This window comes from Stegodyphus dumicola, chromosome 1 (genome assembly GCF_044657685.1).
Source record: "Stegodyphus dumicola isolate Sdum_Otavi_A_Nest chromosome 1, ASM4465768v1".
Taxonomy (NCBI): domain Eukaryota; kingdom Metazoa; phylum Arthropoda; class Arachnida; order Araneae; family Eresidae; genus Stegodyphus; species Stegodyphus dumicola.
Genome location: NC_140768.1, coordinates 190,472,717 through 190,490,060, shown reverse-complemented (window position 1 = coordinate 190,490,060; position 17,344 = coordinate 190,472,717). Strand labels below are relative to the sequence as shown.

Below are 17,344 nucleotides of genomic sequence, written 5' to 3'. Positions count from 1 at the left end.
GCAAAGTAGAAGCAAATGAAGCTTTTTAAGTAAAAAAAAAATTTTTTTGAGTTGATTTTGAGCTTTATTCATTAGTAAAGAATTAGTTTCACAAATTACAGCTATAGGCATTAATTTTATTTAAGAAGGGAAGGGAAATACTTGTATGCTTTCTATTAATATTGAATTTTTAAACAAATTTTTTAGCCTTTCAATGGTAACCTGATTTTAAATGTGTTATTTTGAAATCCGAAATTTCTAAATCGCAAAGCCCCCTTGTGTGTGTATAATCGAGGAAGAAATGTCGTTCCCCTAAAATTAAATCTTTTTTTTTTTTTCTTTTGGTTATTTTGTTAATACCACAGTTTTAGTTAATACTACTGTATTTTTTTAGGTATATAATCCTTGCTAAAATAAAATATGGGGGGAGGGGGTGGAAACGTAATATTTCCTGGGTTCTAACATACGGGAAAAAAGATAATTCATTAATGCAGACTTTTTGAAAACCCGGATGGACTGTGATTTCAGTTGATGCAAATATTTGAAGTTTTAACCTGTTGTACGTGAACAACTTACACTGAAAAAAAAGGTCGCTGCTGTTACATGTAAAAAAACAGACCGCGAAGCAACATTTTAAATACATAGTTTCAACATCCACGATATATCCAAAAACGCGTATATCAAATCACGTTATAACAGGGTATTGCTTGTCGCAGAAAAACCTATGTTCGCAGAAATTAAGAGAATTGAAAAACGTGGGAAATCTTTCAAATTACTTCACCGATAATACTTTTTATTATTCATCACATCTGCAAATATTCAAATATTGCGACAATGGAACACTTAAGAGAAGTAGGTGAGATGCCTCACATCAGGATTCTCGTAATCAGATTCTTCGCTATAGTCCATGATATCGGGCGATGGAACTCGGATCGTTCTCGTTGGTCGTCTGGAAACCACATCGACTGGTTTCGTCGGCTTCTTCCTTCTGGGAACAGGGATTCTGTTCTTCATTGGCGGCAGACGCTTCGGCACGCTTGGGGAAGCGCGTCTGCGGCGTGCGGTGCATTTCCGGGGTCCCGTCCCACGTTTGGCACTCACTGATAAATCTCGTTTACGCTTCTTTACACATCGATTTACATTGGTGGAGTTGGTCGGTTTCCTTTTCACTGTTGAAGGAGACACCATCTGAAGCAAAAACAGTTGAGTAGTATAAATATTCTTGACATTAAATGGTGACAGGCAACGCCCATAGGCCATAGGCACATGCATCTGTCTTTTGACAACAACATTGCAGAAAAACAACTTTTGCGCATTTTATCTCTGATAGTAAAGGAACAAGTGACCCACATTTAACAAAATGTACATGAGATTATCCAGTATTAGAAAAAAAAAACAAAAAACAATTCGCCACTGGTTACTTAAAAATGCAATATTACCAAAAAGTAAGTGATATTTACCAGTGAGTCGTCCATAATAATACAGTACTACCAATTCACTGTGCAAAAGAATAAAATATTGCTGAAAAATAACTGAAAGGTTATGCAATATTATTGATAAATTACCTATAATTGCGCAATAATATCGATAAGTTACTCATAATCGAATAATATCGCCGATAAGATACCCACAACCAAATAACATTACTGATAAATTACTTAACATTGCGAAATTTGTAGAGTTCCTCACTTTAAATTCTGAGTTACTGTTGGAAGTGAAGACTCTTAAGAACTGATAATCTAATAATCGCTTGAGTTCGTGTGACAGGAAACAACAAAATAGAAGGGTAAACTAACCCTTTATTATTCCAACTAAGGTTTAACAAAACTCCGTCTTGGATAGTACAATAAAGCCGACACTTGGGCTTCGAACTTAAGAGACTAAGAATAATACTAAACTAAAGAGGTATAGCCGAAGCTATCAAAAATTCTAACAGAGTTGGCCCTTTAACGTTAATAGACTGCGAAGCTATCAAGGGCCTAAAGTACGGCAGAATACGTGGTATCTCTCTCACTAAGACCGAAGAACTTCGCGGTTAAATACCGCTCTTCCTCATTATGTATTCAGACGTGATTCTAAAACTACGTTCTGGCCGGAAGTAGTAAGTTGAAGTTAAGAATTGATAGGAAAGGAACTTTAACTCAAAATTTAACTGTTAATAAAATTAACATAATCCTTACAAATTCTTTAAATGAGTTGTCCTGAAGTAGATATTGTAATCGGAAAATTGCCTATTACAGCATAATATAACTGGTTTGGTTTAGTTAATTTGATTACGGGAAAGCACACCAGGGCTATCTTGCCTCGTACACACATTATTGCCATAAAGTATGATGCCTCGTACACACGTTACACATTGGAAAAAACACGAAAATGCTCATGCAGCAAGACGTTCGTCACGATTCGAACCCCGGACCGAACCACCAGTGTTGACCGACTTTACCTCTCTGCTGCCACTGGTGGGCTCTATTCTGGTAAATTGCACAAAAGGATGTACATGAATTAATCAAAAGCACGCATTATAATCGAAGAATATCTCGAAAGCATGTAATATTGTACTGAATTACCCAAGGCACGAAATATTAATCCATGAATTAGACACAACCAAGTTAAATTACAATTAAATTATCCGCTGTCATGTAATAATAGGCGTATGTTACCCAAAAGCGAGTAATATTACTTAGAAACTTCTGCCAATTAGCTGACACAGATAAATAACTCGAAAGCTCATAATACAAGGTTATAAAATTTTGTGTTCTGAAGTCAGCATTTTTACTTTACGGATCTCGTATGTTCTTGAAGCTCAGTGAAATCACTTAAGGAAAACAAATATTTTAAATTTTAAATCCGCGGGTGAAAAGTTTCTTGTGGCACATTGTGTAACAGATATGAGTTTCATTTTCAAGATGGCGAGGTCAATAGTAAGAAGTGTTTTATGTTTCAGAAATCTCTACTCATCTTTCCTGTGCTACGTATGATTCGAAGTCAGAGGTAAACAGTGAAAGTAAGTGATATTTACCAGTACCAGTGATATTTACCAGTAAAGCTGCCAGAGCATTCAGTAATGGGTATCGTAACACTGGGAAAAAATGTTTCGCGTGAGTTCACAAAAACCAATAATGCGAAATACCCCGAAACTTGAAATTACGCAGCTAATTATTTGAAGGACTTTCGTACGACTACTACTACTGAAATCTTATCGTTTTTTTAAAATGGCCCAGCTCTTAGAGCCTGGTGATTTTATTAAGAGATGCGAATATGGAATTGCACGCAAGAAGCATTGCAAGACTATGATTTGGCCGCCAATTTAATATCCAATGATGAAGCGACATATCATCTCTGAGGAATAGTGAACGGCTACAATATTCGGATATGGGCATGGAAAACTTTCCATCCTCTTGTTAAATAGAAATAAGGTTGACCAAAACTAAATTTTCACCATTTCGTAGATTAATCTACTCTCTATATTAATCTTAAATAAAGGTACATCTCTTTTTATAATATTGTGAAGGAGGGTGGGGCTGTTTTATTTTTATATGTTGCAGCTGTCTTTATTTCTTCGAATTAAAAATGGTTAAGACTTTAATTCAGCAAGACGAACCTTCACCATATTGGCATAGGTACGGGTAGAAGCTAGGCCAACAGTTCTGTAGTACCAAGCCTTTTCAGAGCTTCGTTTGAGCCAAAGAGTACTTCAAAATCAGTTTAAAGAAAATAAAAAATAGAAATATCTTTGGGTTAATTAATTGGATTAAGAAATCTAAAACTGAATGCAGGGCAGGCGATGGGAATCCCAAGAAGAACGGTTGGAGAAACAAACGACAAAAATCTGATGTGGCCAGCACATCAGAAGCAATAGCAACGATCTCTAAGTAAAGTACCATTTCCGGGTGATCATTCGTAAATAAAATCTAGCTTGTTTATAAATTTTATGACTCAATGTTAAATAAACACTATTTTATTCTTTATTATTCTAGTATCTTCCCAAACAGTGGACAATGATAACTATACATGGTCATGTTCACATTCAGTTCTAATGCTTTGATTTGAAAATATCGCGTCGATTGTAGATTATCTTCTAATCGTATGGTGTTACAGATTCACAAATACGAACAGTCACAAATTTTTTAAAAGGAGCATTTCTTTAGAATTTTCGACTGAGTGTTGCCATACATTTCTTTTTATATTTCGTATTTTATTTATATTTGCTATATTACTTCCTTAAAAATAATAAATAGCAATAACATTTGGTGGCAGCATCCTTTTATTTGAAAAGAGTTTCGACACAAAAGTGAAACGAACGCAAAATTGAGGACTGAGGCGAATACATTGACTGAACTGAGTCACAACGAGAGCTCGTCTTCGTAATGAGCTTACTGTCGTCGCATTTGGCATAGAGGCCCACCAGCGGCCGAGTCGCTGAACATTGGTAGTTCGGTCTGAGTTTCAAATCCCGCGAACGGGCTGGCTGCATGGGCGGTTTCGTGGTTTTCCCCATGTGTAACGTGTATACGAGCCAGTTTCCCTTAGAAAGTCCTCCACGAAGGCATCCTTTCCCTTAGGCAGATAGCCCTCGAGGCTTTGCCATAATCACATATACACACACATTTAACATAATTCCAAAAATACGTTTAATAATTATTAATGCTTATGTTGTTCTCATCCACATACCTACTTTAAATACCAAATCTGATAAGTTTTGGATTATCTCATACTATATTTTCTTTGGAGTCTGTTTAAAGCTTCAAGTAAAGTATCACTTCCGTTTTATCAGTTTTAGCCGAAATGTAATATAGTATTTCCACTGATATAAAAGTTTTAAATACTAAAACCGAAAAAATTTGGGTTATGTTTCAATATAGTTTTTCATTAAAAACTGTTATGGGCTTCAAGTAAAGTATCACTTCCGGTTGTCCCATGATCCGATTGTCTAGTTCTTAATGTAAGTGAGCCAATTCTAAACACATGTACCCCCTAAAAACAGGAAATAAAGGTTGCCTTAAAAACTTTTAACGTTAAACTTAACATTTAAACGACTAATTCATAAAAGCAAAGCAAACAGCTTTCATTACTTCTTTACAATAAGCTTCTTTGATAAAACGAAGGAAATTCATAACAACAAACAACTTCGTATATGCTTATGTCATGAGGGAAACGGAAGTTCATAGCAAAAGACTTGAATAAGCATTTCCGAAGAAATAGCTAATTTAATTCTAAGCATTGCTAAAAGCATGTTAAAATGTCCTCAAGGATATTCATAAATCCCGAGCAGTGTGAACATATTATTATTTTCAGCATTAGTAAATGAAAAAGAAACTGAATAAAAGAAATTTTCTGCTACATAAGGTTTAAGAAAAGAAAAAAATGGAAAAATGTATCCCCAAAAGATGGTATGCTTGGAGACCATACACGGACAAAGCAATGTGCACTAATTCAATATGCCGAAGGCAATTGCATCCAGAGATATCACGAACTTCTTTCTTCTGTAAAACTGAAAAGTTACGAAGTATCATCTCATATATACATTCTATGTATAATATAATAACAAAAGTTCGAAGATAAATAAATCCGAGGCTTTACCGATAAATCATTTACCATACTGAGATTCTAAAAGTCCGAAAAATACTTTTAAAAGCTTCTATTCGGACTTTAACCGAGCCATTTTAGTAAATGCTGACATTTACCGACACCTATTCGTAGAAGTCTAAAAAAATGAGTGATGAGTCTGTCTGCCCACCTACCCGCTTTTCTGCAGCCTAACCTCTTGCGAGCACAGATGGAGGTGAGCAGCCGCAATCTAGGATCAGTCCTTCCCCCCATGCAATTTACTTTTTTTTCACTTCATTCATAAAAATGAGTGATGTCATGCGGAAAAGGTTTTATGACCCTTCGAGTGAATCAGTAGATAATAAAGGATAATAATTTTCAGTTAATAATCGGCCTCTCATTTTTGTACACACTACAGTTTTCTATTAAAGGAAGCGGGAGAAGCTAAAGAAATAAACATTTTATAATACAAGAGTGAAACGGCATGTTATTCTCAACATAGGAAAATAAGAAAATTTTACAGTGCTATCGCTTGGAGGGGCGAAGGGAAAGGGAAGCCCACATTCCCATTGGCCATGACAAAAAATTCCGCATCTTCAAGAAGTCGAATTGAAAGAACAAGAAAGTGCCATAAGAATGTATCGCCATGTATTTGAAACTATGCAAGCTATGCCAAGAAAAATAAAAACTGCCTACTGTACACAACAAAATAAATTCTTGATGCCAGATCCGTTTAATCAATATGCAATGCAGTCGCGATTTTCATGTCATCTTCTAGACCAGCGCTTGTCAATCTTTAGAACTTCACGGATCAATACATATGTAATTTTATATTTGGCGGACCACTCATATGAACTAAAAAAATCCTTAAATCAGACCTTAAAAACAACATATTAATACGCAAAAACAATATTCATTTTTCCAATACATGTAATTCTAATTTTCATTTGTTAATACGATTTTCGAAACATTTCGTGTTCAGCAGCATTCCTCAATGGAAATTCAGGCTACGCCCCTGATTATAAGTAACAATTAAAACACTATTATTAACATCTCACTGATATACATATTTTGTTCATATTGAACAATTATATTTAAAAGTATAAAAATCTTACCTTCTTATACAAAAAGCTTCAGATTTACATATCACTGAAAAGAAATGTCACGAAAAGCAAGAAGAAGCAGGCAAACGCAAAGTTATATCAATAAACTGAAAGTGTTATGCCAAATTTTAATTATTGTAAACATAATCATCGCTTACTCAGCGATGGGGTCGTCGATCAACAGTTAAACAAAACAAAAACGGAAACTTCCAGTGATGCAATTATAAACAAGAGTGCAACTTGCCTATTGAAAAATCCATCAACTTGCCTATTGACACGGAGAAAACTGTGCTATTAACGACTACAATGGCATATGTTTGTAATTCAAAAGGCAAGAGAATTCCAGTTCGCGCTATTATTGATAACAGCAGAATATTCATGGATGCCAACTCTCACATTCAAATGTCGCTAGATACACCTGTAAAAGTAGCTAAAAAGTTGCTAAATTCATTGAAGGAATTTCGTTAAAAGTAGTAGATAAAATTAAAAAATGAGTATAATCCGTATTTCATAATAGGTTTTGTTACTCGTCATTTTTAAACTGAATCTTCATAAAAATATAAATAATGTCTCAATTTTTCTGCGGACCATCAAAATGTTTTCACGGACCACCGGTTGGCGACCGCTGTTCTAGACGTTTTCATCGCTTTCGAGCTCTGCGACAACCAGAGAAAATTTCAAACTTAAATCATAAATGGAATGTGTAATGTTTGTATGGAATGTTGAATGACATAAAAATACACCAATATACAAATTTCTTATGTGATAGCATGTTTCTTATGTTCTCAGTGCCTTGGTTCATCAGTTCGACTGAATCATTAAGTCCAATCGAGTTGGTGAACCAAGGCATTCAGAATATGGCGCGAAGAAAAAGCACAATGGAACATAGATGGAAACAAGTTGGATTGTCTCAGACATTACGATTTTCACAAGAAAAACACTTCCGCATGTGCGTATTATAAGAAAATGACATTTTCATCTTGTAAAACTATGTTTGACATTCCTGCGAAACTAAGAATTGCTAAATCTGTTTTGTCTGAAACTAAACTATTAACATGAATTACTGATGGGAAGTGAGAAAATGTTCTAAATATTAATAACGATTGGGTGGGAGATAAATGCATTGACCATAAATAATTAATTAATAATCTTTTAATAATTGCAAGATCGTGATAATAAAAGGAAATCAAAAACCCTTGTAACTCTAGAAGTAGAAATTGAAATTCAGAAACGAAAAATAGACCCAGAAGCATTTCCTAAAACTTCTTACATAACAGCAGCCATTATCATTAGAGTTCAAAACGTGAAGGCGTTTCGAGAGACAGGCAGAGAAGAACCTTAAACACAGGCAAAGAAATTGAAAACAGTTTTCCGCAAAAAGTTTCAAAAAAGCCTGTTGTCATCAAAATGTCAAAATCAATATATCAGATGCTTACAGAAGTAAGATCAGTAATATCCATTTTCACAGATATTAACGATGAAAACTTTTATGAATGTGGTACCGAAATGAATAAACTAGAAGAAATGCACGCAAGACCAATCTATCTTATCCTAAGAAAAATTTTTAAATGACGAAGAAATTGGTACGGAGGAAGTAATTCCACATGAAACGGTATATAAGTTTTCTTTAGTTAGCGGATAAGGATTCAGAAAAGTCGTTCAAATAAGTACTATATCATAGTAATTTGTTTCTGCAAATGAATCAGTATGCTTTGAAGAATTCAAAATGACACAGTAGTCAGTTTGATGTGACTGAAATCAGAGATAACTTCTTCACTAGCACATTGCCAACAAATAGTTCTCATTTGTCTTCATATACCTTCATGACTTCTATAATTTAAACAGAAATTTGCAAACATTTTATAATGGAGTAAAGGTCCTGTGATATCTGAATAGCTGCCAATCACTAAATACTGCTGCGTTCGGCGGGTTCTTGGATTTGGAATGATTGACGACAGCACTTGATGAAGAAACAAAACACAATTTATTTGTATTACACAGTCTGACACAGTATTACTCAGGACAGTTCCCGAAACACGTTTACAGTCGTCGAAAAACAATGATAATCACTCTGAAACAATCAGCAACATAGCTGAAACAATCAGCCTTCAGGCTACGACGGTGAAAACAGCTTCATGGCAAGGCACTAGAGTACAGCTCCCGACTCCGTTCGGTCGTTCCGTTCTCGGAACTTCACGTACTCTGGAGACTCTCCACGCTACAACTTGCGATACACTCGACGACCAACTCGAAACTAGAGTACGAGACACTAGACTGACGATCTAGACTACGAGACACTAGACTGACGATCTAGACTACGAGACACTAGACTGACGATCTAGACTACGAGACACTCTCGTGTTGCACTAACAAAGAACGTCTATGTAAAGAAGGAAAGGTTCCATAGATGTTCCATACAGTTTGATATTACGCCGCTGGAAAGAGGAGGGAAACTTCGCCAAAGGATTTGGTGACGGAACCTGGTGGCGAGAATTTCAACCTTTGGCGATGCGTACAGAAAATTGAGAAGCAAGTGTAAGAAGAAACGTTTGAAATGTTTTTTGACAAAACGTTTCTTCTTTGACTTTTCGCGATAGTTTAAACTGGGATTTTCGTACTTTATTTTGCTCAAAATAACTAACCCATTAACTAATTTACTTGCGCGAAAAAACATTTTCTTTTCCTTTTAAGTTTAGAGTAATTCTTAGCACTTTGTTTTGCTATATTCGAAAAGGAAGTGTGTTAGATACAGCACCAACTTTCATGCAGGTGAAGCACACTGTAAAATTAGTCAAATTATTTTATGTAGATAATCCTTTAGTTTCAACGATTAACGATAAATTTCCAATTAAAGAATAAACACTCATAAGCGAATTTCATAAATATCACAGTAATTCAGTTTAGTTTTATTTTAACGGTATAATATTTAACTGATACAATTTTAAACACATTGAGTATACGGCATAGCCAATTGATACTTTCTATAAACATTTGAATCACTATCGTTGTCTAATATGAATGTTGGTGCTTTTCTGTTATTGGGACCGGATTCAGAAATGTGCGCATGTGTATATGTATGGATTTGCATATATGTGCATGCGTACACACACCATACATATGTACACACACATACATAATTATGCATGAACACATACATCCAAGATGCATATATACATACATTTCTGAATCTGGTCCTGATAACGAAAGAGTATATAAATGTTTTTAACACCGTACATATTACGTATGTGGTAAAGAATTGTTTTATTTATTTTTTAAAATTAGAAATTGATATATGTATTTAAAGACTATCAATCAAAAACGTACCTGGGATTTTACCGCATAAATGCACTGCAAACTTTCATTAAAGTTGTTTTAAAATGTTTCATAACTTCAAAACTTAAGAAGGAAATTTTGGAAAGAATTTTTATGTTTGCTATCGAGTTTCAAGACTAATCTCATTTGCAGTACAATTACGATGAAGAATCGATATTTGAAGCTCATGATTTTGGCCTGGAAAAAAAGAGCAAAAATAAATCGCGCAGGTCAAACGTGATCAATTTCAATTGAAATTATATTTTTCCACGAGCAAAGTTTAAATTTCAAGGAAGAAAATGTATCATTATGAGTTTAAATGATGGAAAATTAAATAAGAAAAAAAAAAAAAAAAAAAAAAAAAAAAAAAAAAAAAAAAAAATCGAAAAAAAACCTGAAAGGTTTCAGATTTAAAATTATGTCCGAAGGGGCGTTTTTTTAACATTTTGTGTGTTACCTTTATTTATCAAATATCATGTTCTTTGCACTTAAAATTCAGTTCAATAGCAATGTCGCAAAATAATTTAAAATGAGCATGTCTTTAGAATTTCCGATACACAGTTCCGCTCGCTGGAGATGGAAAGGATTCTTTTTTCCCCGTAGACTGTTGCCATTGCTCGCTTTTAAATCGTTGAGTTTGTCAATCAAAAATTCATTTAAAGTTTTACAAAATATTAAATCGATAATAAAACAAATTCCAGATTTCAAATTTGGGCTTTCAGATGCCCCTATTCGCAGTAGAAATACATCATTCAAAATTGGATGGCTCTATATACCGTTGTTTTATCACAATGCGAGAAACTTACATACATTTATGCAGATTCTTCATTATTTAATTTCTTCAAATATAATACAGGGTGATAATATTTGGTGGCAACAATTTGAAATGTGAAATGGACATTCAGAGTGTTTCGACACAAAATCACAAAACGAAAACGATAGTCCCTCAGGGACAAAGCCCCTTTGGACTAATTGTTTTACAGTGTCGCCATAACTCGATGATTTTAATAATCAAAAATTCATTAACGTATTACAAAATATGAAATCGACAATAAAACAAATCAAAATTCAAAAGTAGCGCTTTCAAAAGTCCATATTTAGTGGAAGATTACGTTAATGCGATAAACATACATAAATTTATGGAGCTTCTTCATTATTTAATTTCTTTAAATGTAATTCAGGGCGATAATATTTGGTGGCAACAATTTTAAAAGTGATTCAACATTTCTGGGCAAATTGCTCCTTTGGAATAAAAAAGTCTGAAAGCTTTCAGATTTTATGTTACCCTCCAAAGGTGCGTTTTTTCATTTATATGCGCATACACGTTTCGAGAACAGTTAGGCTAATGTTCCTTTAAGCTAAAAATATTTAAAAGCAACCTATCTTTAGAATTTCTGATAGACAGTCTCACTGCTGGAGATAAAAAATGTTTCTTTTCCGTACAATGTTGCCATTGCTCGCTTTGAATTCGTTAAGATCAAAAGTTCGCTTAAGTTTTACCAAAAATAATAATAAAACAAATTCAAAATTTGGGCGTCCAGGTCCTCATGTTCTCGTGCAGGGTTACGTTATTCATAATTTGATTTCTCTAGGTAGCGTCGTTTTTTTTTATCTTGTATGCGAGAAACATACGTACATTCATGCAGATTCGCAGTTATTTAATTTCTTTAAATATAATACAGGGCGATAATATTTGGTGGCAACAATTTAAAAAATGATTCGCCATTTATACTGAAACTCAGAAAATTCCGTTTTGAGACTAATATCCCTTCGGGCTATCGCACATTTGGGCTAAAAGAATTCAAATTAATGAGACTTTCGAGATAGGTTTAGAGAGTACTGAGCAGTTTCCCTAAATATCCATATAATTGCATAATTGACCAAATATCCGAAATTTTTATTAAAGTAAAAAAATATTCAATGGTCTCTTGCACTGTTTTAATTGAAAAGGGAAAAGGTCTCAATATCGGCCAGATTCATGAAGAAGGTTCATGATCCAGCATTCAAGGGTGCAGTTGTTCCTAAGATACTTCCTGCTACTAGATTCCTACTGGACATGTTTATCCTGTCAGATGATTTGAAACATGAAGGAAAAACTCCAGTTCATTTGGACTCCTGACTTCGTGATAACTATTATATCAGAAGTCGGTTTTAAATAAATAGGTCAGACGTTATTTTTCATTTTATTATTCTAGTGAGTTCACTTTAAGCCTTTTTACAAAACTATATATTGTTCTACAAAATTCTTTAAAAAGAAAAGAAAAGTTATTGCTAGATACACCGAAATTTAAGCACGTTTCTTCATAAATTCAGGGTACAATAAATTTATCTGTATGGTTTAGCGTTTAAGTGTTTTACCTGACCACTTTCATATATATCATTCCCCTATCCTTGTAAAGTGGAAACTTTGTAAATATTAAGGGAAAAAATTAAAATTCTTGAAGTTAAATTAAAAGCACCAAAAGTCTTTTAGTTCGTATAGATCAATATTATTTCTTATGTTATTTCTTCTGAACGCATAGTGTACCAAAACGAGATCTATATGGTTCATCAATAGCAGCTTGATCAGTTGAATCGATTTGAGCACTCCCTGTAGAATGCGTAAAATTTTCATCTTCTGGCTCTGCTCGCTTTGGCCGAAAACATCGCCGAAGAAAACGTCACGGTACAAAACATTGTGGGAGAAGAAAGCAAAGAAAGAAAACATCGTGGTACAAAATATCGTGATCGAAAATATGCCGTTCAAAAATTTCGCAGTTTAAAAAAATCGTCGTCGAAAATATCGTGGTAAAAAATAAAGTACCCACAAATCATCGCGTGATGATAACATCGCACATATGAGTTTTTCAAATCCCATAACTAACATATTATGTAACTGACTTTCGTCATAACTAACAAATCGATATCTAAAAAATTGATTGCACCCTATACATGAAAATGTCAACGACACGTTAAGAATAAAAGGGAGAACAAAAATACAATTTTCACTAAAACAATAACAAATCTGAAAGAAAATAATTTTATAATTCACTAAGCAATTTTTATAGAGGTAACCTCATGCAGTTATTTATCTTTCTTTTCCTAAGCATTTTTAGACTGCATTCTTCATAAAAAAAGCAAAGCTTTATTAAAAAAAATAATTTATTAATGACCTTTGTTAATTAACTATCTCTTTCTGATCAATCATGTACTGATACATCGAGTAGGCGCTCGTTTTTGCATTTTTATCAAATCATGTGTTTTATAAAGGAAAAAAAAAAATTGGGGGGGGGGGGTTATTCTACTATATTTTAAAGTCTGTCTCATCGTTTTTAACATAAATCGTGTATTACATCTGCATGTATAATGGATCATTTCGTAAATAATGCGGTTGAGGAAATGCTCTTTCATTCAATGCTAGTTATTCAAGAGTTATCACATGATTTTGTCCCAATAGAGTTTGCAGAACACCCTCGTTGAACTCTTTAGATCATTCAGGACGAGGTTTATCGGAGTTTCTGGAATCACCATTGAAACTGGCTTACGGTGATTGTCCGATCCCCATACACTGCATTAATATTTCTGTTAATAATTATTTAATTGATCTCATAGTAAAATATGCCAAATACGCTCCTTTTACATTTCCATCATAACTTAAAAATATATATAGAAAAAATTACTGTTAAAATCGAACTGTACTCTTCAAAACTTGCTCTAAGATGAGATAAGGTAATCTACAGGCATTCCCCTTTCCATCAGCTTAATGACACTAAGAGTCCTCATCCCCTCTCCGAACTAGGCCCAGGGGTCAATCCCTCAAACCTTGGAGGGATTTTCGCCAACTCACCTGGAGTAACACAGACCCCAGGGCGTCATTGGTCGTCAATGTGCTACTTATCAGTAAAGGGAGCTGCACGTCGCGCAAGGACATTACCCAACATACCTGGGGTGCCACACCCAAGCAGAATGCGAGACGCCAACCCCGGGCTACTAGAGCTTTGAGCTCTAGGACTTGCCCGACCACCGCGCCGACCAATAAGTTATCTTTGCGGGGCCTTTCGAACCTCTATGTTCATGATTTGTATACCCCCGTGGCCGAGACTGCCTAGGTACAGATCATAGCTAGTAGCTTCGCAGAGTTTTCTACGTCGACCCCCGGGGGGACTTGCTATAAGAGTAAGAACAAAATAAAGTTACTACTTCTTTTAAATAGCAAGTTGATGCGAGTAGATTATCTCGTTCCCCTTTCAGCTTTCATGCAATTGGAAAAACTGCATTATTTATAAGATGACTCAATAGATACATATCTGAATGTTAGATCTTTATGTGTAGGTACACAGGGCATTCTGTTAATGCGGCAACAACTCAGAGGGGTGACAATAGGCATAAAATGAACAATAATTGCCGCATGTTATTGCAAACCACTGTAGTTGTTGAAAATCTCAAAAGGCAGAGTCTGACATCGAGCGAAAGAAAAAAGGCAGCAGTCGATTGATTGCAGATTTCTTTCAGAGGTTAGCTCACTATGTCTCACATAAGCAATGTTTCGAAACGCATGTATTGGGATAGGAGTATAGGCTGCGAGTTATGGAAGAAAACACCTCTGATATTCTGATGTGGTAGTCACATGGAACAACGAAATTGTCTCTTTCGGAACAGCATTTCAGCAATGCGTTGATATGCATTTGGTTTACTGCCGAGCAGGTTTCAATGGACGCTTCACGCACCGGATGCGCGAAGAGTAACATCCGAGAAGGTATGCGCACCACAATACCTTCGCCAAGAACTATCGATGACTACGGGAAACGGGATTTTTCAAGACAGCAAGGTATCATGTGAGGTCACTTGGGCAGTGTGCAAACACATGAAGTGGACGAATGCCGACTACAACGGTGTGCCGATTCCTCGTTTACAAAGGAGCGATTGCAGTTGAATTCGGGACTCTGTACACGGCGGTCTATAATATTCCGAACGATGAAAACCTGCATCTTCTCAACCATCTCTTACAGGAACAGAATATGTAAATCCTAACTGAAGATGACCATCCTCATCGGGTGCAATTCATGCGTTGTATGCTTGATACCAGGAAGAATAATCCACATAATTATAATTTGATGTGGGCAGCTTTACACCAGGAGGCGTTGTTAACCCGCACAATGCATATATGTAGTCGATAAAGCATTTATCGCATCAGAACCTCAGAAAGCTTAACACAGAGCCCTCAGAAAGCTCAATACCCGAGCAGAAATCTTCGGTGGTAATCTGTTTGGGATGTATTTCCCACCCTAACGAATCAATTGCGCAGCGCCCCTCGAGTTTCTTGAAGCATGCTCTCTGGAATTTGCTGCAGTATTACACATTGCGGAAAGGTGTGTCATTCATGCTTGATAGTGCCCAAACAGTTTTCCAGAGCAGTGCCTTACTGCGTATTACCATGCTACATGGATTGGACATAGTGGACATAGCCTTTGCTTGACCTCAACGGCTGCCGAACCTCAATATTTTGGATTTGTTTTTGGATGGGGCACCTTAAATCACTTATTTGTAAGATACCTGAAGAGAAACTGCGAGATTCGTCGTTTTAAGGGCATACCCTTCGAGGGCTTTAAACAATCCGTTCGCCATCTCTGTGGACTGGGTAATAATGTCTGCCTTCGGCGGTTTCAAACAACACCTCTAATAACCTCACATTGTCTTCTTTTCGGCGCTGTACCCTGCACCACAGGATGTGGTGAAAACTTGCTGTGAAAGGAAATGTTTAAGTGTACTTATTATACTCAGTTTTTGTCTCCTCATAAGTATTTTTGCGATCATCATCGACTTAATGTGGTTTGCGATAGCACCGCGACACTTGTTGTTCCCCTTGATATCTACTATTCCCCTTTGAGTTCGTCAGTGCATTAGCAGAATAAGCACCCTGTGTAAAAGGATAATAGTTTGCGTGTGGAATAAAAGTTCGGCTGTTAACCGAAAGGTTGGTGGTTCGAGTCCCCCCCCGGGGGGGGCGGTTGTACTTTTTTGGGTAATGAGATTGCAGATGCAACAGCCAAAAGAGCAGCAACTGACCCCCACGTCCGCACACTTGATGTGTCTCTCCCGGGCTCGTTCTTAAAAGCCGAGCTCGAGAGAGAATTATTGAAGCGTTGGCAACATCTGTGGGAGACAGAGACCATTGTCGGAAGAGTTTACGTGGCTCGCCTCACTTCACCCAGTTTCTAACAGGACGTGGTCCCTTCATGACTTACCTGTATCGCTTCAGACGACGCAAAAACGACCATTGGTCATGCGGGATGGCAGGAGATCCAGACCACTATGAGTTCGTTTGCAGAGAGACCGCCGAACATCATTTTAGACAGCCAGTAGCGGACCACGTCCGTGCATAAGCCAAAGCTACTTCGAATCGTTATGCATTGAAATCTCAGACAGGCTGGAGTAATTCTCAGCTGCCATCCTCGTTACCAGCACAGCCCCCGTATGTTGTGTACTTGTAGTTAATTTATTTTATTTTAAGTTTAAGGTTTTTCCTTATCTTTTATGTTTATACTTATTTCCTTGAACTGTGAACCTTGAATTATGTATTTTGCCTTATTTTATGTATTATTTTTACTGTTTTGCCTTATTTTATCGATATGATATTTTGTTTTTGGTATTGCTATTTAGTATTTTGTCTTATTTTTACTGTTTTATCAGTCACTCTGTTAATTGCTGATGTATTGCTCAGTACTCATTTATTGTTTACGTTGTGGATGCCTGTTCTAACCATCTATCTATCACTCTGTAAATGTGCAACTGAAATTGTTTTCCTCACCCGCAATACATCCTTCTTCCATCACTGTACCACTAATTCACCCAGAATTTATTTGCACCGTCTTGAGCACAATATGCACCAAAATGTGTTATGTGGACCAAGTTAATTCCGTCAGCGGAGCTATCTGGCCGATATGCTAACTACCCCAGTGGATCAGCTGCCTCTGTGTCGGTGGAAAGAAGGGAACTTTGGATGTGGCGACGTGATATTTACATTGTTATCCTTTTATACAGGACGCTTTAACAACGTGAAGATTATCATGCGGAGTGGTAGGAGGTCCGGATCACAATGAGTTTGTTTGCAGAAAAGCATATCCGTGCATGGGCTGAAGTACTTTAAAAAATCGCTATACTTTGGACCGCATATACGATTGCGTCAATATCGCACAGACTGGCTAGAGTAACTTTCAGCTGCCAGCCTTGTAGCCGTAACGTAAAACACGTAAACTGCCATTCAAAATAAGGCTAAATGAAAAATGCTAATACGACACAGAATAACTCAAAATGTAGATTCTGCGCCCAAAAATTATGAGAGCAAATAGAGGATAAAACAGGAAGCGTTAAGTTTGAAAAAAAAATAATCTACACAGGAAGAGAAAATAATAATATAGTTGTAA

The 17,344-nt window shown here is 36.0% G+C and overlaps 1 long non-coding RNA gene across 1 annotated transcript; it reads right to left on the bottom strand.

Moving 5' to 3' along the window:
- Positions 1-755: 755 nt before the first annotated feature.
- LOC146999421 (uncharacterized) lies at positions 756-10,076 on the bottom strand. Its single transcript, XR_015039675.1, has 2 exons — positions 9,954-10,076; positions 756-1,167 (listed from the first exon to the last, which is right to left on the bottom strand). It is a non-coding gene; the product is annotated as an uncharacterized LOC146999421 (long non-coding RNA).
- Between the last annotated feature and the right edge of the window lie 7,268 nt (positions 10,077-17,344).